The sequence below is a fragment of the Aegilops tauschii genome, chromosome 2, assembly GCF_002575655.3.
Source record: "Aegilops tauschii subsp. strangulata cultivar AL8/78 chromosome 2, Aet v6.0, whole genome shotgun sequence".
NCBI lineage: Eukaryota > Viridiplantae > Streptophyta > Magnoliopsida > Poales > Poaceae > Aegilops > Aegilops tauschii.
In genome coordinates this window covers 19684930-19695980 of record NC_053036.3, presented here as the reverse complement: position 1 = coordinate 19695980, position 11051 = coordinate 19684930, and positions in this window count along the sequence as shown.

Here is an 11051-nt window from a genome sequence, read left to right as displayed (position 1 = left end):
CATGTCATATATTATTGCTCTAATATTTGGTCAAAGTTAGCATCGAAAAACGCATTAGGCCCTATATAGATGGAAGGAGGGAGTAGCTTCGAATAGCATTTGTATAGTAAAACGGGGCAAGACTCTCTCTTTGTGTGGTGTGAATAGTTATATTTTTTCGTTTTCTTTTTGGTTGAGGGAAGTGCGAATTGATTTGGTACGTACAAGTACAATATTACACGTTAGGCTTGTCCCTAAAATTCAACCCGCGCCTTGTTATATCCCGAAAATTCAGATATCGTGCTCCCAAAACTGGCGCCTTCACAACCCGCGCCTTGCTATCCCGAAATTACAACGCGCGCGAATACTCCCTCCAGCTGCCAAATCCCGACATGTGAAACCCCCTTCTAACCCTAAGCCGAAAGGGCCGCTAGTTCAAATCGGTGGGGGTACTTTTGTAACACACCCTACATTTTGGACAAGCGCGTCCCTAAGTCATGGTTCACCCCCTCCCATCGCCTCCTTTTCACCATTTGAAATCCCAGGCCGCCATAACCTCTCCGCTCCAGCCGCGAAACCCCACCCTCCTCTGTCCGCCACCTCACCGCTGCACAGTTGGAGCCTCTTCCCCGACGACGTCTTCCACCGCAACAGCTCGACGTCCCTCGTCCACCTCCCTGGATGATGATCCGTCGTCCATCTCGTCGTCCCGCCGGTTCAGCCGCCCCGTTCTCCACCTCCAAGGAGCTGCTCCGACGATCGCCTCGTCTATCGCGGCTGCTCCATCCCCACAGCACCGCCTTAACCTGCTCCACTGGAACCGTTGCATCCTCACCGACTCCTCGGACGAAGCCGAGACCTACTCGGCGCCACCAAAGAGGTTGTACACTCATCGCATCGCACCTTCTCCTTAACTCGACCTCCCGGCACCGACGGTGCTCCATCCGGCACCCCCATGGAGCGGCTACCTTCAAGCCGGCGCCGCGGACGACATCTCCACGGCGGCTCTCCCCCAGTGCGAGGCCCCTTCGGCGGTGGCGACCATACCAGCCGAATGTGTGGCTGCTTCGGCTCTCGCTCGCTCGCGCTGCTGCTGCTCCGGCTCTCGCTCGCTCGCTCGCTCGCCCAGCTGCTGCTCCTCCGGCTCTCACTCGCTCGCTCGCGCTGCTGCTGCTGCTCCGGCTCTCGCTTGCTCGCTCGCGCTGCTGCTGCTGCTCTCCCCCTGGCTCGTGCTGCTGCTCTGCTCCGATTTAGCTACACTTCAGTCGGCTGAATTGACTTTTGGGTCAGTCGATTTTTAGGGGGTGGGGGGGCTTGCCGGAGTTAAGGAAGAACCACCCGCAGCGGGGGCGGTGGCTCGCCGGAGAGGTACCCCACTATCTATCTTAGGGTTCAGGGTGGGGGCCAGGGGCCTAAAGGGCTGGCCGGGGCGGCGGCGGACCAGCGGTGGGGAGTAGTTTCGGGGGGGCGAGGCGGCGCTGGGGCTGGCGGTTCGGCCGGTGGTGGCTGGCGGCTCAGGGGGGTGCAGGTTGAAGATGAACTACAGACCCTCCCTAAACTACATGTCAAGTGCCTCTCTGCTACCATTGCGTTCAGTTTCGATAGTAACATTCAGATTCCACAGTAAATTTCAGTTTCGACAGTTAAGTTCAGAGTCAACGGTTTTTACCTCATCTGTTGTAGTCAGGTGGTTTTTGGTGATGTAAATTTTACATCTATTTTACATCATCTATTGGAGATGCTATTAGAATCCCACTTGAGATTGACGATGTCTGTCTTGTGCTGCTTCAGCCTTGACGTCTTACGGCTCACCGGAGCTGCTGCAACGACAGAACGATCCATCACAACAGAGCAGTGCCCTGGACGCTGTCTACAGATTCCTCATATCTTCCTCCACACCTCCGACAGCCACCTCTGCCTCAACTGCTTCAGCGACCAACCCAATGATGTTGAGGTCGACACGGCTACGGCAAAGAGGTTGTACACTTGTTGCAGCACTTATTACTATACATTCATGTCGATCCATTAGGGCTATTTTGGTTCAACGGAAAAACATAGCAATAGGGAATTATCCTATGGCACTCTGCTATTCAATTATTCATGCATTTTGTTGAAAGGAATGGAGCAAAACATCCACGTGGACCTACTTTTCAAAATCCTATGCATGAAAACAAGACCAAGAGCATTAGTGGAAGAATAACATTCTAACTTTACACGCTTTCATATGGTTTCACTTTATTTTGGCCATGTTTTTTTGCATTCCTCTGCTCTTCCAATTCCTGTGAACCAAACACCCAAGTTGACAGAAATCCCGTGTTTACAAATGCTCTGTTTACCATGTGCATTCCTATCCTATTCCGGTGTTTTTCCTATCCCTGCGTTTTTAGAATCATGCAAGCCAAATGAGCCCTTACAGAATTACTTCAGTTACAGGTAGGTGTCGAAGGGAACTTTGTGTGCTTTGTCCTGCTCCTCCCGCGACGTCGTCCACCTCACCTGAGCTGCTCCATCGACAGAAGCATCCACCAAACCAGACATCACGACTCCTGGCCGTCTTTCGCCGCCTCCGATCTCCTTCCCTGCCACCGGCACCCACCGCAACGGCATCACCATCACCGACTCAGCAGATGAACCTGAGGAGTACACGGGTCCACAAGAGAGGTCACACTCTTTTGTTTCTGCTTATGTTATGCATTGCTTAAAATTACCTGCTACTTTATCGTCTTGTTCACCTCTTGGACTCCAAGTCAGGTCCAAATTAATGTTCAAACTTGAGTTCTAAATTAGTTGTGGGGCTCATATCGAGGCAGCAATGAATAGTATCTCTGTCTAATATCTCGTTCACCTAGGGTATGCCTAGGTTGTTCATCTTGGGTGGGAAACAAATAGTAAAGCAATCATCATCTGTCTTTTTATTAAATTAAAGCAATCATCAGCCTACTATCATTATTTTTGGTTCCATCCACTGGTTGTTACCATCACTCTAAATTTCTGCAAGCTATCCTTACATAATCTCACCATATTTTTTTGTATGCATGTCAGATATTGTACACAGTCATGATGAACATGTAGAGAAAAATAGAAGAGTTTTGCGCAGCAATACAATGTCATGCAGACATCGCTCCATGGTGGGTTCAATGGCAAACCTTCCCCCTCTCTCCAGATTGTAATCCAGAGGAAGATATCTGTTCTGAGGCGGATTCAGACGCAGCTGACCACTCCTATTTACCCCCCCCCCCCCAAGGTGTTTGCTCTACCTTGGCATGATGATGTTAGTCATATCATGCATATGTTGCCTTGCAGTGCCTACTTTTGACATCATACATGTCATCTGCTTAGTTTAGACATGTTCTGTCATGCCACATGTTTATTTTCTATATAATATATGGGAATTATGCAGTCGCATGTCTTTTAGCCAGCCATAATATATGTGAAATGTGCAATGCCATCCTGTTTAACCAGGCATCATATATTTGAATGATATCTTGCCCATCCTTTTCTTCATTACATTTCCATTTGTCTACAATGTTTGTACATTAAACTACTCTTCCTGTGAATCAGCCATTTGGGTGGGAGATGGAAAAATCTGGAGTGAAAACAAGGCCTTCAGAGCAGACAGTGCTACCTGTCGAAGCAGATCTCTTGTTGGGTCCCGATAGCTCCTCAGAGATGGATTCAGAGACAGATGACCAGTCATATTCCCCCACCGAGGTGTATGCTCTAACTTGGCACGGTTATATATACTGCTCATATCATGCATTTGGTGTCTTGCATTGCATAGTTTAGACATCATATACACAATCTTCAACACCATGTTCTTAGTTCAGACATCATATCGAATGCCCTCTATTTAGCATATAAATCACATATGTGAATTAAATCATGCAATCCTGATTACTTAGATAACATGTACGTGAATTATGTCATGCGATCATGTTTAGTTATTCATCATATCTTTGAATTATGTTATGCTATGCTATCCAGTTTAGATAGACATCATATATGTAAAATTATGTCATGTTATCCTATCCATTTTAGTTAAACAATATACATGTCAACTATTTCATGCCCTCTTTTTTCCACACTATCCATTGCATCTGTCTCTCATACAATGTCTGTACATTCAACTATGTTTCCTGTTTATCAGCCATTTGAATTGGAGCAGGTGATGCCAGTATCTAGTGGAGTAAAAACACGGTCTTCAAATAAAACAGTGCTACCTCTTGGTGGAGATAGCACCCCGGTTGTACATGCATGAGAACTAGCCCTACCACACATAACCCAAACTCTCGCAGATTGTACCCCTATTGTGATGGATAGAGAACCAGCTTCACCCAATCTAACCCCAACCCCAGCAGATAGTAACCCAGTTCCTGTTGACACAGCACCATCTCCACCACAGAGCTCCCAAACAAGAGTAGTTAGTAAGGAAGCTCCAGTGCCCAAAGGGCCAGTACTACCACGGAGAACCCCAACTCCACCAGTTAGTACGCCTATTCCTCTGGAGGAAGCACAACCAGGTAGTCGTAGTTTAGCATCTATCGCATTTGATGTTGTTAAATCCTATGTGCGTATCTTCCCATCTTGGAAATATTATACTGAAGATGAAGGAAAATGCCAGTTGCAGGTGTTTGTCCAGGAGTTATGTGTAAGTAATGTTATTCATGGCAATTATTTTGCTTTGTCCCATACATCCTACCTCCATGATGGTTATAATACAACAATTTTTTCCATTTTTCTCTATATAGAAGGACCGATTTGGAAACTCAGGATGAGGTAACCTGTGCCAATACCTCTGCTATCTTCAAGAATGCTTGGTGGCAGTATCAGAATTACCTAAAGAAAACGTACTTCACCGGCAAAGAAACTCATCAAATTCTCTTACGTTCTCCTGAGACACATTTACTGGACGATGACTGGGAACGCCTTGTTCTGTACTGGTCCCAAACCAAGAATGTGGTAAGGTCTATGAGCTCATTTTCTATTTTTAAGTACTATATTCTTACATCTTACTGTACTTTGTTCATGTAGAACAAGTGCCTAAACCTGAAGAACAACTATTCTAATTTAAGATTCCATTGCTATCATAGTTCAAAAAAGCGCTAGGCGTTAATTGTGCATTTTGCCACCGCCTTGCGCTTTACTGACCAAAGTGCATGCTTATGCGCAGTTATGCACAGATTAAGCATAGTTATGCGCAATGCGTTTTGCCAACGCCTAGAGCCTAGGCGCGCTTAAGCGCTCGCTTAGGCGCGCCTTTTTTAACTATGATTGCTATCTTGCATAGTGCTTTGCTCTTGGGTCACTGTATTTACTCATAAAAACTTATTTTTAAATTGAAGGATCCAATCAAAACTCCAATGGCACAGCAGGTATGTTCACGCATGTTTCTTTAGCAGGTTTGCTCTTATCAACAGCTCTGTTGATTTCAATTTCAATTGTGTATACAGTTGACTTCTCATATCATGCACATTACTAGCATCACAATAGAGCCAATAGTGTTGTTGTACATGTAGACCCGTGGTACCCATCTAAAATCTTGTTGTGCCGTGTAGTTTCCCACGCTTTGTATTCTTTCAGTACTGCTTTGTCTTAAACTGATATGATTTGAACCGTGTCTCTATTTTTATTTGGCAAGACAATGCAGTGACCATAGGACATAGATATATGTTTGTTTGATGCTTTTATTATGTACTAGTACTTGGCAATAGAAGACTTGGTAGTTTAAACCTGTCCACCTTACTAATGAACTGGTTCACCAAAATGAGTTTCATATACTAGGTCATGCTAAACCTATTATGTGTCTGCTTGTTTCTTCTTTTAGAATGCTGACAGAATATTGGGGAAGAGCGCCTTATTAAGCAATGGTAAAGGAAGTAATGCAGATAAGGTTCAGGATAGTGAGACATCCTTGTTGGTCTCCAACAAAGCTGATAAAACAGCTAAGGAAGACTATCTTGAAGACAGTGAGACAACCCCAAAGTCCTGTCTTGGTTTAGTGTTCGAGTTACTGGCCACTACCGCTTGCACAAGCTATTCAAACTCACTGCCTGAATCAGTTCGGTTTCTTGAGTCACAACTACAAGCTGAAATACATCGATCAGCTGTGCTGCGACAAGAAGCGGAAGGACTACGGAAGTCCCTGGAGCATTCAGATGCATAGTTTCTGGTGCAACAACAAGTTTTGGAGGATTTTAGCGCCAAACAGGACAAAGCTAATAAGCTTGCTAAGCTTATTGCCAGCATGGTGGATACCCAGGATAACGTTTCTTGAGCTCTTCTGAAGTTGTTTCAGTTATGCTCTTGTTTTGCTGCCGCGTTTATTTGCACTGGTGGCCAATTTTGACGGCCAGTGTATGTAATATGCTGCTTTGTTCCCTATATTTGCACTGGTGGCGAACTTTGATGCCCAGTGGAAGTAATATGTGTAATAGCGGTCATAGGCTAGCGTTAGTTGCTTGCTTATTTATTTCCTTATTGTCTTGTTTAGTTGTTTGCTTGTAGTCACTGCAGTTCTTTTTCCGTGTTTTTCTAGTGGCCACAATAACCTATTTTTGGTAACTAGGCCACAATAATCATGGCAACACACGGACTGTTGTAACCATGGGCCTCCTGCGGGCCGTATGATCCATGGGCCTTCTACGGGCCGTAGGATCCATTTGTCTTTTATACGGGCCTTAGGATCCATGGGCCTTCTACAGGCCATAGGATCCATGGGCCTTCTACGGGTCGTACGATCCATGGGCCTTCTACGGGCCGTAGGATCCATTGGCCTTCTAAGGGTCGTAGGATCCATGGACCTTCTAAGGGGCGTATAATCATTTCGTCAATCATGGGCCGTACTATTCGTGGACCATAACGGGCCGTTAATAGGCCGTATTTGATAACTCTATGAAAACAGCCCAACGGGTTTTTTTACATGAAAACGGCCCAACGTATTAACAGGCCACAAATGGGCCAACTGTAACAACGGGCTGAATTTGGCCCACAAGCAGAAAATGACAGTAACGGGCCGTAAGTAACCGAATGCTGGAAATGAGCCCAAGAATAAATGGGCCCTGAGAAGGCCGAAAGTTAACATGGGCTGGAAACGGCCCAATGGAATAATGGGCCGTGAATGGGTATAAAGTGATACACTGTTCATTACGGGCCAGTTTCGCCACGGGCCGTTAATGGGCCAAGAGTTACAAAGGGCCTCATATGGGCCGAAAGACGTCATGGGCCATACATGGGCCAGAACTTAAAACGGGCTGGAATCATATTGGACGGTCCAGATGAGGCTACTGGGACTATTTCGGATACGTCGTAACGGGCCCTGGGTTAGCGGGTTGTAAATGGGCTATATGCGAACAGGCCGTTAACAGGCTTTCCGTGGGCCGGCCCGCCACCTTTTGACCAAGTTAAACAGGCCGTCCTTTTCACAGGAATGGGCCTCTATTGGGCCGCGCCACGTGTTGACGTATCATAGGCGCCTTCGGTCCAATGAGTGGATGACATTTGTCCCAACGGTGAGCCAACCCGTGTTTCCTCCAGCCAATGATGATTTTACACGTGGAAAATCCCCATTGTTCGGGGCTGTTAATGGGTTATCGGATCCAAAACCGGACCCGATAGCTTAACGGCGTTTCGTTACGGTGGATGCCACGTCTCGGTCACCCTTGACGAAAGCACTTTTATGACGCATGATTTATCGTCATGGAAGTGGACACTTCCGTGATGATAATTTTGGTATGTCATGGAATACTTCTACGACAGCACAGGTATGACTATCTTGATTCTGTCATAAAATCGTCATGGATGTACATGCATGACAGAAAACGTGACCTACTGTGACAAACACGTATCATCACGGAAGTGTATTTTTTTGTAGTGAGAGCGACATTGTTGATATTGTTTCAGCTATACCTGTCGATGACAAGCCTGTTGTTCTTGCTAGTGACAAGCCAGTTGAAGTACAACCTCTTTCTGATAAGAGGAAGGACGTTGCAGCATGTGTTACAATTCCAGTTTGTGTTGACATAGGTGTTCAGACTAATGATATTTGTGTTGATCATGTCGCAGTGCATGTGGTGCTGCGGGGCGACAAGCGCAGTTTTGTTAGCACACCTGTGAGGCGTTGGTTGGAGCAGCAGTGCGGATGCACAAAGGCAAGGATGGATTCGTCAGTTGTGTGGCCCATGCATTACTCATTTTTTGCAGGGTAGTGCAAAGCAGGTTCATGTTCAGCAACAAAGGGTTCCAGCAAAGGTGGACAAGAAGAAGAAGGTGGTGGTGTTGGAAATATGCCCTAGAGGCAATAATAAAATGGTTATTATTATATTTCATTGTTCATGATAATTGTCTATTGTTCATGCTATAATTGTGTTATCCGGAAATCGTAATACATGTGTGAATACATAGACCACAACGTGTCCCTAGTAAGCCTCTAGTTGACTAGCTCGTTGATCAACAGATAGTCATGGTTTCCTGACTATGGACATTGGATGTCATTGATAACGGGATCACATCATTAGGAGAATGATGTGATGGACAAGACCCAATCCAAAGCATAGCACAAACATCGTGTAGTTCGTTTGCTAGAGCTTTTCCAATTGTCAAGTATCATTTCCTTAGACCATGAGATTGTGCAACTCCCGGATACCGTAGGAGTGCTTTGGGTGTGCCAAACGTCGCAACGTAACTGGGTGGCTATAAAGGTGCACTACGGGTATCTCCGAAAGTGTCTGTTGGGTTGGCACGAATCGAGACTGGGATTTGTCACTCCGTTTGACGGAGAGGTATCTCTGGGCCCACTCGGTAATGCATCATCAAAATGGCTCAAAGTGACCAAGTGGTTGGTCACGGGATCATGCATTATGGTACGAGTAAAGTGACTTGCCGGTAACGAGATTGAACGAGGTATTGGGATACCGACGATCGAATCTCGGGCAAGTAACGTACCGATTGACAAAGGGAATTGTATACGGGATTGATTGAATCCTCGACATCGTGGTTCATCCGATGAGATCATCGTGGAACATGTGGGAGCCAACATGGGTATCCAGATCCCGCTGTTGGTTATTGATCGGAGAGTCGTCTCGGTCATGTCTGCATGTCTCCCGAACCCGTAGGGTCTACACACTTAAGGTTCGGTGACCCTAGGGTTGTAGAGATATTAGTATGCGGTAACCCGAAAGTTGTTCGGAGTCCCGTATGAGATCCCGGACGTCACGAGGAGTTCCGGAATGGTCCGGAGGTGAAGAATTATATATAGGAAGTCCAGTTTCGGCCACCGGGAAAGTTTCGGGGGTTACCGGTATTGTACCGGGACCACCGGAAGGGTCCCGGTGGTCCATCGGGTGGGGCCACCTATCCCGGAGGGCCCCATGGGCTGAAGTGGGAGGGGAACCAGCCCCTGGTGGGCTGGTGCGCCTCCCCTTAGGCCTCCCCCTGCGCCTAGGGTTGGAAACCCTAGGGGTGGGGGCGCCCCCACTTGGCTTGGGGGGGGGGGGGGAAGCCACCCCTTGGCCGCCGCCCCCCCTGGAGATCAGATCTCCCAGGGCCGGCGCCCCCCCCCCCCAGGAGGCCTATATATAGGAGGGGGAGGGAGGGCAGCCGCACCACAACCCCTGGAGCCTCCCTCTCCCTCCCGTAACACCTCTCCCTCTCGCTCAGCTTGGCGAAGCCCTGCCGAGATCCCCGCTACTTCCACCACCACGCCGTCATGCTGCTCGATCTCCATCAACCTCTCCTTCCCCCTTGCTGGATCAAGAAGGAGGAGACGTCGCTGCTCCATACGTGTGTTGAACGCGGAGGTGCCGTCCGTTCGGCGCTCAGTCATCGGTGATTTGGATCACGACGAGTACGACTCCATCAACCTCGTTCACTTGAACGCTTCCGCTCGCGATCTACAAGGGTATGTAGATGCACTCCTTCCCTCTCGTTGCTAGTAAACTCCATAGATGGATCTTGGTGATGCGTAGAAAAATTTAAATTTCTGCAACGATCCCCAACAGTGGCATCATGAGCTAGGTCTATGCGTAGTTACTATGCACGAGTAGAACACAAGATTGTTGTGGGCGTAGATCATGTCAATTTACTTGCCGCTACTAGTTGTATCTTGATTCGGCGGCATCGTGGGATGAAGCGGCCCGGACCGACCTTACAGGTACGCTTACGTGAGACAGGTTCCACCGACTGACATGCACTAGTTGCATAAGGTGGCTAGCGGGTGTCTGTCTCTCCCACTTTAGTCGGACCGGATTCGATGAAAAGGGTCCTTATGAAGGGTAAATAGTAATTGGCATATCACGTTGTGGTTTAACGTAGGTAAGAAACGTTCTTGCTAGAAACCTATAGAAGCCACGTAAAAACATGCAACAACAATTAGACGACGTCTAACTTGTTTTTGCAGCATATGCTTTGTGATGTGATATGGCCAGAAGATGTGATGAATGATATATGTGATGTATGAGATTGATCATGTTCTTGTAATAGGAATCACGACTTGCATGTCGATGAGTATGACAACCGGCAGGAGCCATAGGAGTTGTCTTTATTTTTGTATGACCTGCGTGTCATTGAATAACGCCATGTAAATTACTTTACTTTATTGCTAAACACGTTAGCCGCAGAAGTAGAAGTAATCATTGGCGTGACAACTTCATGAAGACACGATGATGGAGATCATGATGATGGAGATCATGGTGTCATGCCGGTGACGAAGATGATCATGGCGCCCCGAAGATGGAGATCGAAAGGAGCAAAATGATATTGGCCATATCATGTCACTATTTGATTGCATGTGATGTTTATCATGTTTTACATCTTATTTGCTTAGAACGACGGTAGTAAGTAAGATGATCCCTTATAATAATTTCAAGAAAGTGTTCCCCCTAACTGGGCACCGTTGCGAAGGTTCGTTGTTTCGAAGCACCACGTGATGATCGGGTGTGATAGATTCTAACGTTCGCATACAACGGGTGTTGACGAGCCTAGCATGTACAGACATGGCCTCGGAACACACACAATACACTTAGGTTGACTTGACGAGCCTAGCATGTACAGACATGGCCTCGGAACACGGAAGACCG